The 13,470-nt window shown below is 36.2% G+C and overlaps 1 protein-coding gene and 1 long non-coding RNA gene across 15 annotated transcripts in view; one reads left to right on the forward strand and one right to left on the reverse strand.

Moving 5' to 3' along the window:
• The window catches only part of TENM3 (teneurin transmembrane protein 3), a 2,750,454-nt gene that overhangs the window by 1,008,261 nt on the left and 1,728,723 nt on the right, over positions 1-13,470 (forward strand). The window lies entirely within an intron of this gene.
• LOC123573664 (uncharacterized) overlaps positions 3,459-13,470 on the reverse strand; it is a 93,083-nt gene continuing 83,071 nt past the window's right edge. Inside the window, exon 3 of the long non-coding RNA XR_006698393.2 lies at positions 3,459-3,850. This is a non-coding gene — a long non-coding RNA (uncharacterized lncRNA). The remainder of the gene's footprint in view (positions 3,851-13,470) is intronic.

Genomic DNA, 13,470 nt, shown 5'->3' on the forward strand with positions numbered 1-13,470 from the left:
TCAGAACGGAGTGTCATCATCTGCTCCCTTGCTTTCACTCCAGCCTGGCCAGCCCTGATCCATTCTCCCTTGCACTCTCTTAGGTGTGGCCACATGAAACTCTTGGAAATCCACAAACGGATATATTCTCTCTCATCTGAGCCTTCCAGGGTCTAGACAAGCTTTCTTCCACATCACTACATACTGCCAAAGGAGGGAATATCTTGCTAAATCTACCCTGTTATTCAAATCATCATTTAGCTGTTACTTCTCACAAATTTTCAAAGCAAAACAAAGTTAATTGCCTCTGCCCCCACCTGCCACGTAGGCTCTTCCTCACCGCCATGCTTGCCTCTGTTGTAGCAGGACTTAAGTTAGGATGTTGTTTTTGGTCTCTCTCTGTCTGTCTCTCTGTGTCTCTGTGCCTCTGTGCCTGTGTCTCCTTGTAAGTTATTTGGAGGAATAACCATGTCTTGAGCAAACAATCTTCAAGATGCTGAAACCATGTGGTAAGGTAAAGTTTGGTAGAAACTGGTAGGGAAGGAGGGCAATGGGGAAAAGTAAGGAAAATCAGATAAGAAAATAATGGTAACAGTACAGGAGAAAAAAGATGAGGCCCTTGAGTAACCTTGATCGACATAGACCAGAGCATATATGAACCACGTAGAAAAATGTTGGTATGACTTGGTAAATCATGTAATTAAAGGTGCTACTTGAAGGGCAAGTAATATGCAACTCAAAAGTTTCCTTTCTTAGAACATGATGACTCTTTAGTCCAGCATTATGGAAATTTTCAAAAAGCAAGAAGGTTATATATAACTTACAAAATACACTACACAATTCTCAAACAAGTACAGTATATTAACAATTAACATTGTTTAATTGTTTAAAGGTGAGGTTGATATGTGAGATGGTTTTAGTTTGTAGGAAACTGAATGTTTAATTGAGCCTTGAAGACAAATATCCACATTTCTTCCTCATGTACTTTTAAAAGAAAAATTAGTGAACAGGTTTTGATTTCCGTTGTAACATGGGAGCATACAGAGAAGCTAGAAAAGCAAGCAGGAGTGTATTTGTCACTTAAGGTCCTCTGTTTGTTTCCTGACCCCTTTAAGGCCAGTTTCCATCATAATATTCAAATCAGCAAAAATGTGCATGTTTCACTTATCTGGTTTTTGTGACCAAAGAATAAGCAAGTCCAGCAGTCCTGTCGTTTGTCTGACATATCTTGGATAGATTCGTCGAGGACCTGCCTATAGGTAATGATGGTGTGGTTTATACTGTCCATTTAAAATAGGAATATTCAAGAAAGCTTCCATCCCCAAGGCAAGCACACTTCTCTGTCAGCTAACAAGGTGACTTTCTTTCATGCTTTGGTTCCTTTTGAAGCCTGTGCCTCACTATGCCCTATCCTCTCTCTACCTCTGAATTAAGAAGAAATTGACTCTGATTTTTAAGTTCTGTCCACACCTCCCAGGGGATTTTCTTTAAACAGAAGGCGATTGCCAGGGACTTAGGTTTTTCTTTTTAAATAATGAAACTATATAATGAAAAAGATGCTTGTTATAAGCATGGAAAGACATGCTTAAAATAAGATTCAAATAATCTCTACGTAAGTTTTTCTATTTTTTTAGATTCAATGTAATGCTGATCTTACAAGTTTATCCTCTCCTCCAAGAAAAACGTACTTATGTTATATTCACATTTTAGATAGCAACCTTTTTTTCCCTTAAGATTTGAGTAATGCAATATGTGGTATAATCCCACATTATATACTTAATATCTAAAACAACATTGGGTGCAATACAGTTTGATCTTTAAATTCATGGAGCATGATACTTCTCCTTTAAATATTATTTTCTCAAAGCTTTTTCATTTTGAACTCACTGCCAGAAATAAACCAAATGGCTATGTCCATGATGACATTTAAATTAAAATAGATTAAATTAAAGTCACTTAAATTTCATAAATCCATCAAACCTCTTAAAAGTCTTTATATCCTGGTCTCTGTAAACATGAGGGCAGAAGATTACCAGAGACTAAGTGGGTATATTTATAATAATTTAGAGCAAAAATTGATTTACATTTTTGATACTATAATAATCTTATGTATAAGCTACATTTATCAATTGCTTCACTATGGATAGCAGCATGCAAGTTTTGAACAACAAATGAAAGAGAGATCTTGATCTTAATGAAAGAATCACACAGATAATAGAAAACCATTTTATATTCGGAATGTATGAAGTTACAGAAGGAAAAAGAAACTAGGAAGCAAAGTAAAATAGCTTTCAGGTATCCATAAGCTACAAATAAAAGGAATAAATTTCTTTTTATTTTGTAGGGATTTATTTGTACTTTGCATCATTAAGAGTAATTCTATTTATGCCCTGCATTCTAACTGGAGCATTTTGGCACTTATGTTTGTCTACCAAGATTCTCAACTAAATAAGATGTTGAGACTCCTACAGACATTTTTCAGAATATTTTGATGTTTTAAAATGGATGGTCAATAATTTCAGGGAAACAATGAGCTTCCCATTCTTTTGAATTGGTCCTCAGGAGTTTGGATTGAAACAAAACTTTGGTTCTGTTACAAATTAGATTTTTTTTTCAGATGATAATAAATTAGAGCCACATATTATGATTTGTAATTCGTAGTTCAGGCTTGGCATGTATATACACATTTATAAGGACATTTTGGAGAAATATTCCAACTGTAACTTTAAAGAATATTCTTAGGTCTGTACTGAGCATTCTGTGTAAATGGACTGTGCTAATGTGTTTGACTAAGAGTTATGGTTGGAATCATTCTCAGATCCGTTCTGCTACTGTGCAAATAGATAAAGCCTTAGGTACCTTTATGCTCCACCAAATATTACTAGTAAAATTCCTTGTGTTATTAACATATCATAAAATAATATTTGCTTTCAGGCCCAGTATATTCAGAAAACATAAAAACTGCACTACTTCAGATTTAATTGACCACAGGGTTAGTCCACATTGATAAAATCTGAATTATGGAAGAATTTAAAAGAAATGCTGGTTGTTCGCTCTAGTGAAGGCGCCTAATAGATTATTAAATGCAATGAATATGACTGATTTGTTAAGAACCTTGCTGCAGTAATGTCCTTGAGTTCATGCCATGGAACTACTTTAAAAGTAAGGTCATTGCAGAATAGATTGTTTTGGTGACTTAGCAATTAACTGCTGTAAATAGTGTCTAAGACTAATGTACCTCATTTTCTATCTCTAGTTAATAAAATGACATTAAGTTTCCCACATATTTGACATCTGAAATTTCTTTCTTTTAAACAATTCTTGTAATCTATTCAGTTTTCCCATGTAGATAAAAACATTTATTTCAACCAAGAGCTTATAAAATAATCACACATATTAAAATTTGTGTTGTCTAGATTAATGTTATGCTGTACCCCATTTTAATGCATTAACCTTGACAAAAGAACATTTCAGACTCCTTTAAAAGCAATAAACTTTTAATATCAACTGATGTTTACGAACATTCTTGTTCTCAGTGAAATTTTATTTTCATTAACATCCAAGTATACTCTTTTAATTCCTTTTGTGTTTTTAAAATATTTATAATGCCATTCATGAATCACTCCACTGCATCATCATACATTAACTTTGTTTTTTAAAACAATGTCAGTAAATTCCCTCATGTGTATTGCTTGATTTGAGCAACAAACCTCAAAACAAAAGCAACAATAGAGTCAGCATCCCACTTCACAAATAAAAGTGTGAGGCTCAGAATCTCCCCCAGCTCCCAGGCCAGCCTTGGCTCTGGTTCAGGGCCGTCTTCTGATGTAAACCTCAGAACTCATTCTGTGCCATCCAATTGCTGCTCTTTCTAAAGAAGAGAATATTGAGCATGAAGGATGAGATGTATCTTTTAACCACCCTCTCCTACCTCAATGCTAAGTCTTACATACTGAAAAATCCTCGCTATTGTGGAATTATTGTACCTTTCCTGGTGTGATTTACAACAAAACACACCTTTGCTCTGCTAAAGCATTCAAATCACCCACTTCAAATTGACTGTGCCCCACTCTTTCCGGGTTCAAGCACATAATCAAAAAAAAAAAAAAAAAAAAAGGGCATGTCAGTCTCCTATATAACAAACTTTCCAAGAGTGAGTGAGGGACAGTCTCTTTCCCTGTTGCCCAAAACAATTGGGCAGAAATTTTGCTTTAGTTTGTACAGCTCCAGTATGGCGCTATTTTAAACAGAACTTATCACTTATACTCCTGTGAGGGAGCAAAGATGTGATAAGATAAAAGAAATGAAGCTTCCAGTTATCTTTGTAATCCTCCTACCTGGGATTACTTTCAAAGAGTGTGTTTGCTCTTCTCTCAGGGGAAATTCCCCTTCCTCTGGACTACAACATTCAGATAAAGTATTTTAGGAAACATGGGATACTGTTTGTGACGATAACAAAAATATCTATCTTTTGAGAGTCTCTTATGTAGAATACTATATCAAATCTATTTATTCTTTTAGCTTATTTCTGGACCCTTCCTCCTTTTCCAAAGACAAAGTGTCAATGGAGAACAAATAAATTTTTCTTCTATATGCTCAAAAGATTGTCTGAGGTGGGCTTTTCATCACAGCTTTCAGATTCTAGTTTAAGCTTTAATTTTGTGTGTGAATAAGTGATTACCAATACAAATGCAGTTCTGCCATAAAACGACCAACAGCTGATCAGTTATCCCATTAAGCACATTTTTAAGCTTATCTTGCCTTGAAGTAAGAGTATTTTATAGAAAGAAATGGACACACAGGTTATCTGCAAACTATATATCTCAGACAAAAACCTATTTTTCCATGCAAGAAAGTGGTATCCAAAGGATTAAAATTATATATTAGTTTTCTAATCTTAAAAGGAGAAAGGTTTAATGCAAATATCACACTATTCTAAATAGCAAGGAAGAAAAAAGGCAACAGTTTTAAAAATGCCAAAAACTTCCTATTTCCTCCACAACATGCAATCAGAGACAGAGTTTCAAGGACAAAAAGCATGTGTGTGTGCATGCATTTCAACTCTATAAAAGAATAAAAGAAACTTCTCACAGCTGGAGCACAGTAGTGTTCTACTCAGCAGAAGGACGTGCAGGGAGTTGAAGTAGGTTTTCACTTCTGAGTACACACATTTATATTATTTTCAAGAGGTTTTTAATTTAATTTCATGTATATATGTAGATGCCAGGATTCTTGCAAACATTTTTTAAGGTTTCAGTGTATACCAACCTACATCACAATTTCTAGATTTAACTGAAAGCTTTAAAGGAATTGAGTGAGAATCAAACATCTAAATAAAGATTCCCCTTGATCTTCCATGTTTTCGTAGAAACAGCAAAGAAACAAGTTGCTGGTTTCTGTGAGAAGCAATTAGTGAGCCATCTCATCTCTTTGAGGGTGAGGTTTATTACTTGGGAGTTAAGTGTGCCTTTCTTATTCATAATAACAGCCACCTGAAATATCTTTATCTAGTAACTTAACATATACTTTGAGTATGTATAGTCCTGAATTTGACTTGCCGCATCACAACCAAACAGAATCGATTCTGTTAAATATAATTTGGAGATATTGATGTGTTTGCTGGTGTTTTGTTTAGACTTCATTTTAGTACATTATTTACTGCTGATTTCACATTCATAGGCATTTCATTTTATCCCTGGTTCTGGGATTTTAAAAATCATGGTTCAGATTATATGCAAATATTGAAACAAGAATGTAAAATAGTTCTAAACTCTAAATGTTTTCCCTTACCAAAGTTCCTGAAAGGTGCATCACTCAAATTGTATATAGTAAAAAATATTGAGAGAAAGTTGCTCTATTTTCTTTTTCAAATTAAGATTAACCAAATTATCTTAGAAATGATTGATACAAAAGTGGGGGGAACCAAATAGAAATCATGAACGTATGTGTTTTCTAAAATATGTTACTTTCCATGCAGTAAAGTATATATATATATATATACTTTCCATACTTTTCCTTTCTATCTATGGATAGAAAGGAAAAGAATGAGTTGACTCCAACTCTAAGAAGTTAGTAGAACAGCTTCAATTGATAAGGGAAAGACAGACAGACACACACACACACACACACACAGAGATATAAAGGTTACTAACAATAAAAGAAACAGTTTTTCAAAATGAATTGGAAGGTAGGAAGCACTTGTAAAGGGTAGACTAGAATAGGTCAGACTCGGGCCATGTTGGTCAAGTGAGACCTGGAAAATGTGATTTGGCTGTGGACTGATGGATGACGCAGGCAGAAGAGAAGGTACAGAAGACCATTTGTTGTCAGTCGGGTTCTCTGGAAGCAGAGGCTTAGATGGAATTTGGGACTCAAGATGTTTATTTGGAATGCACACTTAAGCAGGATTGGACAGTGGGAGGAGTCAAACCATGGTGTGAGCCTGACAAAGCCTCAGCCAACCCAGCAGGATGTCAGGAACTTGCATGTCCCATCACAGCATCTTGCATTAGGCCAAAATGGATCTTTAGACTCTTCCTGGGTTGATCACCAGGAGTGTAAAGGACTTGACCTTGGTCTAGGTGGCCTTCTGCAGCCAAGGCTGTCCCTGAAGTTTTTGAGACTGCTGCTGACCACACCACGGATAGACAGCAAGTCCTTACTTGAAGGAAGATATGGGTGGCCCAGACTCACATCTGCCATACTAATGCATGATGAAGAGCACACATCAGACGTTGGAGGAAGGCATAAGCAAGGTGTATGTGGGGTGGACGGTCACTAGTGAGGAAAGCCTGGAGTTGAGGGTCATAGCAGATCACGATCTCAGGAAAACAGCACGTGCTGGGAAGGTACTTAAATGCTGGTGTCAGGATTTTGCTCTTAATAGGGGAAGGAAGTGTAAATGAGAATGTGGCAAAGCAGCACTTGGGAAAGATTTTGTATGTGCTTTTGAAGGCCGTGTATCTGTTAGGAAAACAGGGAGAGGTGAGGAAAGCAGGATGATAATGCTTATAAAAATGACTTCTGCTGCCGAGCATGGTGGCTCACACCTATAATCCCAGCACTTTGGAAGTCCGAGACAGGCAGATCACTTGAAGTCAGGAGTTTGAGACCAGCCTGGCTAACGTGGTGAAACCCTGTCTCTACTAAAAATATAAAAATTGGCCAGGCGTGGTGGTGTGTAACTGTAATTCCAGTTACTTGGTAGGCTAAGGCAGTAGACTCAGTTGAATCCAGGAGGCGGAGGCTTCAGTGAGTCATGATTGACACACTCCACTCCAGCCTGGGCGACAGAGCAAGACTCTGTCTAAAAAAAAAAATAATAATAACTCCTGCACGAAGATATGGAAGATAGTATGTTAGAGCAAACACATCTTAAACTACCAAATTATTTCCTGAAAATATGCTGTTTAAACAAGTAATTTTGGGCAAAAAGAGACTTTCGACCAAACAGGTTATTCAAAACTTTTTTTTTTTTTTTAATTCATGTCTGCTCTGCAACCAGAAGTTGGCACATATTTGACTCATTCCAATCAATCAACTGGCCCCTCATTTACCAAATGTTTACTGAGTACCTACTAAGTGAATGAATTTTGTTCCCTGTTATGAGCAGCTCACAATGTAATGAGGGAAATAAAATGAATAGATAATTTGTAATACAGCATTATCACGATAGGAACACAGGAAATGGGCGGTGAGGGTGGTAATAATTTCACCTGGAAGTGACTCTCCAGCTAAAGACTTTGTGGTCTAAGATAAAATGATAAAGAAACATTAAAGGAAGTAATAAGACTACATCCATATTTTAGAAACGTGACCTGTGATAGTTAGAAGATGGAAAACCAAGTTGGAAAGCTACTGCAAGAGCTCAGATAGTAGAGAAAAGATGGCAATTAAGATTTATTGCACACCTATTATGTGCCCCTCTCTGTTCTAATTATATATATATTTAATCTTCACAATAATGAAGTTTAAAATGAGTGACAATGTTGTTTGGATTTTTCTTATAATTATATCAACTCTATGTTGGCTTCTAACATTGGCAAACTCAGGTGATTAAGAATTGTGGTTGATGTCATCAATAACAATTTTTAAAAAGCAAAGATAAAATTTGGAAAAAAAATTAAGAGGACCATTGTGAAAGATAAGCATCATTGCTTAAGAGAAAGAAAATGACATTAATAGAACAGGAAATATTATTTAGGAAGTAAAAGTTAATTCTCTTGTGCAAAATTCAACTAATTTATGAAAATCATAAACTACACACCTTCACATACACACACTAAGATATTGAGGGAGAAATATCAGTAAACATGGAAAGGAGGATATAAAACCGCATTATGCTTTTAAACTCAATATGCTTGAGCAACAAATAGAATGGCAAAATATTTACAGAGGAACAAAATTAGCCTAAGGAAAATACTCTTAAAATACAGTGCAACCCACTGAAATAGTCACAGTCAGCATCCAGCTTGTGGGTGTGCATGTGATCTCAATTATGAGCCTTGGAAGAGAGAAATGAAAAGGATAAAAGAAAGAACACAACTATTAATATTTGTAGAGAATTTAAACATAATATGTAATACCCGTGCATACCATTACTCTCATCACTGACTTCTTCATTACATTCATCTCTAACATTATAAATATGCAAATTATGTGTGTATATATATACATGCAGTGTATATGTGTGTGTGCATGTGTGTATCTATATATATATCTGTATGTGTGTGCATGTATGTATCTATATATACATATATACAGATATATATACATATATAGATACATGCACACACACATATATACTGCATGTATATATACAGATACATAACATATATACGTATATATCTGCATACATATGTGTATATATATAGATAGATACATACACACATGCAGTCCCTCTTCTCTACATCATAAGTTCCATGAAGCTGGGTTTTTCCATGTTCAAAACTGTGTCCTCTTAGCACCAAAAATTGTGTCTTGGCACATTCTAGATATTAGTATTCATTGAATGCTAAATGAATGAGATGTACATATTATTTCTTTTTATTTTATAATTAAGAAATCACATAGTATTTCTTAAAATTTAAGAAATACTGAATAAACTGATGTTCACTTGCTCAAGATCTCCAAAGTGTGGAGACACATTTTGAACCCAAGTTCAATTGGTCTAACGTCCATATCTTTTGCTGTATAAGCACTGCCTTTTGAGATGTTAAAGAACCATCTCCCATAAGACTTTTCTTTCATTTACCTGATTTGATTTTATGTGATATATAAAACATGAAGAAGGATGATGGTGAATTATAAAGGCGTGGTGGTGACGGCCACCTTTAGTGCCAGCCACTTGGAAGGCTGAGGCGAGAGGTTCACTTGAGCCTAGGAGATTGTAGTGAGCTATGATCGTGCCACTGCACTCCAGCTTGGGAGACAGAGCTAGACCCTGTCTCTATAACAAATAATAATAATAAATAAAATTTTAAAAATGAAAAGGAGGTATGAAGGTGTATTTCTTAGTCCATTTGTGACTGCTATAACAAAAATACCATAAACTGTATGGCTTATAAATAAGCATAAATTTATTTCTCACAGTTCTGGAAATCCAACTTCAGTATCTAGTACAGGGTCCGCTTCCCAGTTCACAGACAATGCCTTTTAGCTGTGTCCTCAGTAGAAGCGGTGATAGAGCTTCTTGAGGTTCTTTTATGAAAGCAGTAATCTCATTTACAAGGGGTCCTAAAGACCTAATCACCTCCCAAATGCCCCACCTCTTACCACAATCACCTTGAGAGTTAGGATTTCAACACATGAAATCTGGGAGGTTCCAGGGAGGGGGCAAACATTGAGACTGTAGCAGATTGCCACTGAAACATCTTTAAAGATAAAGTTCATGGTTCACAGCAGCTTTATAAAAGAAAAATGGATTCTTGAAAATGGACAATATGCATCTTTTCACTTTGTGACAAACGATGATGTAAATAATACTCTATTTTAAAGTTGTAATATAATATGTCTATTTGCACCAAACATTTTGTTATACTTTAATGGTTGTAGAAAACAAATAGTGAATTTTGAATTCGTATGAAGCTAACCTTATTTATTATCATTTTCATGACAAAACATAATCAAGTGGTAAGAGGCAGAGATCTGAAGATTTTTTATGGTCATTTTTTTTAACATGCTGGGCAAATCAGTTTATTAATTATATCTTTTTCATGAGTAACACCAAAGTAAAAGAACTTAGCTGGCTGCTCTTGGAGGTTAGAGAATGAACACAGCTCCTGTGGACTTAACACAGGCTGATGAATACCATTAAGTTATGAGCTCTTTTGATAATCACAAAAAGGGATGCCCAGACGCATCTATATATAATAATTTTTGCCAGACTCCTGATTGCTAGTAATTACTTTAGCAGAATGAATGTTGAGATCACTGTTGTGTATATTAAGACAGCTCCAAGGGATCAATACAATGAATCATAGTTAATGTATTTTGCACATAAGACGTGAACTGAGCTTCTAACACCTTTCTTTTTCTATTTACTTATATTTGCCACTGAAATTTTGGGGATCATTCTAATTTAGTAGTGATCATATAAATATATTTATAATTTTCACAATTTAAAAAATCAATTTCACAGTTAATGTGGCTGCTGTTTTATTAAAATGAAGCAGAAGAGGTAAAACAGAGGTGAATGTATACACTCAAAACATTTCTTGTATACTTCCTCATTGCTCTGATAAAAGTTATATTCTCATTTGTTATCTATGTCTAATGTCTCACAAATACTTTTTTTTTTTTTTTGAGATGGAGTCTTGCTCTGTCACCCAGGCTGGAGTGCAGTTGTGCAATCTCGGCTAACTGCAACCTCCCCCTCAAGTGATTCTCCTGCCTCAGTCTCCCGAGTAGGTGGGAGTACAGGCACCCGCCACCACGCCCGGCTAATTTTTTGTATTTCTAGTAGCGATGGGGTTTCACTGTGTTAGCCAGGATGGTCTTGATCTCCTGATCTCGTGATCTGCCCACGTCAGCCTCCAAAGTGCTAGGATTACAGGTGTGAGCCACCACTCCCAGCCCTCATGAATACTTTTATATAGCCACTAAAGAATACTTTAGTCCTTTAGTTCGTGTTATGCAGCTGTCTTTCTACAGATTAGCTTTTATTACTACCCATTAATTAGGGTAGAGTTGTTCTGCCCTTTTTGGAGGTTTAGTTTTTCTTTATCTCTAAAAGCACCCTGGTCACACAGGCACGTGTGTGTACACACGCAGAGCATGACTGCCATGTTTTCTCTTTCTTCTCCTCCACTTGTTTCTCTTTCTCCCTTGCTCATTATTAGTTGCTGATTGCATTTAGTATTTCTCCCTGGGATATTCTGCTAACGTATGAAGTGGTACTGGTATGTGCAGTGCTTGGCCCTGTAATTGGTTAACATTAACAACCTGAGCTTTGTTGTATTTGTAAACATGTTTTTTACCCATCTACATTATGAACCTATTACAAAATACTTGCTGATTTTTGACATCATTTTTTAAATATTCTGATAAATATAATTTTTATTTAAGAAATTATTTGTTGTTTTTTTATGGCACTTGCATGTTGAATCCAGTGTTGCTAATTGTAACGCTTATTACATTCCTTACCTAATTTCTGCTTACATTTTCCAAAAGTGATACCTGCCTTTTCCCTCCCTCCCATGTTTAAGAATATTTAAATCGGCCAGGCGCGGTGGCTCAAGCCTGTAATCCCTGCACTTTGGGAGGCCGAGACGGGCAGATCACGAGGTCAGGAGATCGAGACCATGCTGGCTAACACGGTGAAACCCCGTCTCTACTAAAAAATACAAAAAACTAGCCGGGCGCGGTGGTGGGCGCCTGTAGTCCCGGCTACTCGGGAGGCTGAGGCAGGAGAATGTTGTAAACCTGGGAGGCGGAGCTTGCAGTGAGCTGAGATCTGGCCACTGCACTCCAGCCCGGGCGACAGAGCGAGACTTCGTATCAAAAAAAAAAAAAAAAAAAAAAAAAAAAGAATATTTAAATCCCAGTGAGTCTTTCTGTTGTTGCTGTTGTTTTATTTTAACTTGATGCACAATCTGGTGATACTGTTCTGTCTTTTGAAATTTCACAAAAAGTTTGCACAATGTACATTTCTTCAAAGCCACTTGCAAGTATTCCACTTCATTGAGATCAAGATTTTTCATCTTTAAAAAGCAGACACTGTAATATTGCCTATCTCAAAGGGTTGTTATGAGAATTTGATACAGTCATATGTGGAAAATACCTAATAAAGTGCCTAGCCTGTGGCAAACATTAGTTTATACTATTTTTCTGTATGATTGTTAGGATCTATAATTTTTCAAATACATAAGTAATTTTCAACAAAAAGCCATAGTCTAACACTTAAGGCCATTGGCATTTGTCAAAATTCAGATCTTTCTGCTTGATTGAAACAGTGAATAGTAATATATTTTTTCCTGGAATATTTTTGAGTAATTTTAGATATGTGAGTTTTTATTTCAAGAAACTATGATGTTAAACATTTGTATTTTCAATGCCTTACCAACCTCTTTCCTCATGTCAAAAAAAAAAAAAAATGATAACCTCTGAAATTGGTTGTTTTATCTGGTCTAATTAATTCCTTCTGTTAAACCATAGTAATTATTAGAAAGAGTAATTAGGTGTTGGGAGGACGAGGCGGGCAGATCACAAGGTCAGGAGATCGAGACCATCCTAGCTAACAGGGTGAAACCCCGTCTACTAAAAATACAAAAAATTAGCTGGGCGTGTAGGTGGGCGCCTGTAGTCCCAGCTACTTGGGAGGCTGAGGCAGGAGAATGGCGGGAACCCGGGAGGCGGAGCTTGCAGTGAGCTCCATTGCACCTCAGCCTGGGCAACAGAGTGAGACTCCATCTCAAAAAAAAAAAAAAAGAAAAGAAAAAAGAAAAAAGAAAGAGTAATTAGGTGGTAGAGGAACGGAAAGAAAAGATGACTCTGTATTTCTAATTTACCTAAGAAAGAGAAATAAAAGGGTCGGTGGGGGAAACACACCGTAGTAAGTTTAACTTTCTCTTGAGCCCTGAAACAGCTCAGTCAGTGTAGATCAGGTACAGTAGTACCTCTTTTATCCCCATCTCTCTTTTTTTATTTCCCAAAAGCAACAAAAATGTATGCTTAGCTCCAGGGGAGAACTGCTTTCCTCAAGCTGGAAGCCTGTACAACTGTCATCTCCAATACACTTCTACACCTATGTTACAGAGAAAATTCTTGCATTTCTTGGGTATGTGAATGGTTAGTTTCAAAGTTCCTTTTAAGACAGCTTTACAAGCCCTTTAACTCTGCATAAACCCACAGAGAGTTTCCTTCTCTAAGTTTACAAAAGCTGGTCCCTGAGCTATGGGATAAGAAATAACTCACAATATCTTATGTGTGTGTATGTGTGTGTGTGTGTTACTTTGAACCTATTACATTGGTACTAAAAGTCAGAAGCAAAAC

The sequence above is a fragment of the Macaca fascicularis genome, chromosome 5 (assembly GCF_037993035.2).
Source record: "Macaca fascicularis isolate 582-1 chromosome 5, T2T-MFA8v1.1".
In the NCBI taxonomy this organism is placed as follows: domain Eukaryota; kingdom Metazoa; phylum Chordata; class Mammalia; order Primates; family Cercopithecidae; genus Macaca; species Macaca fascicularis.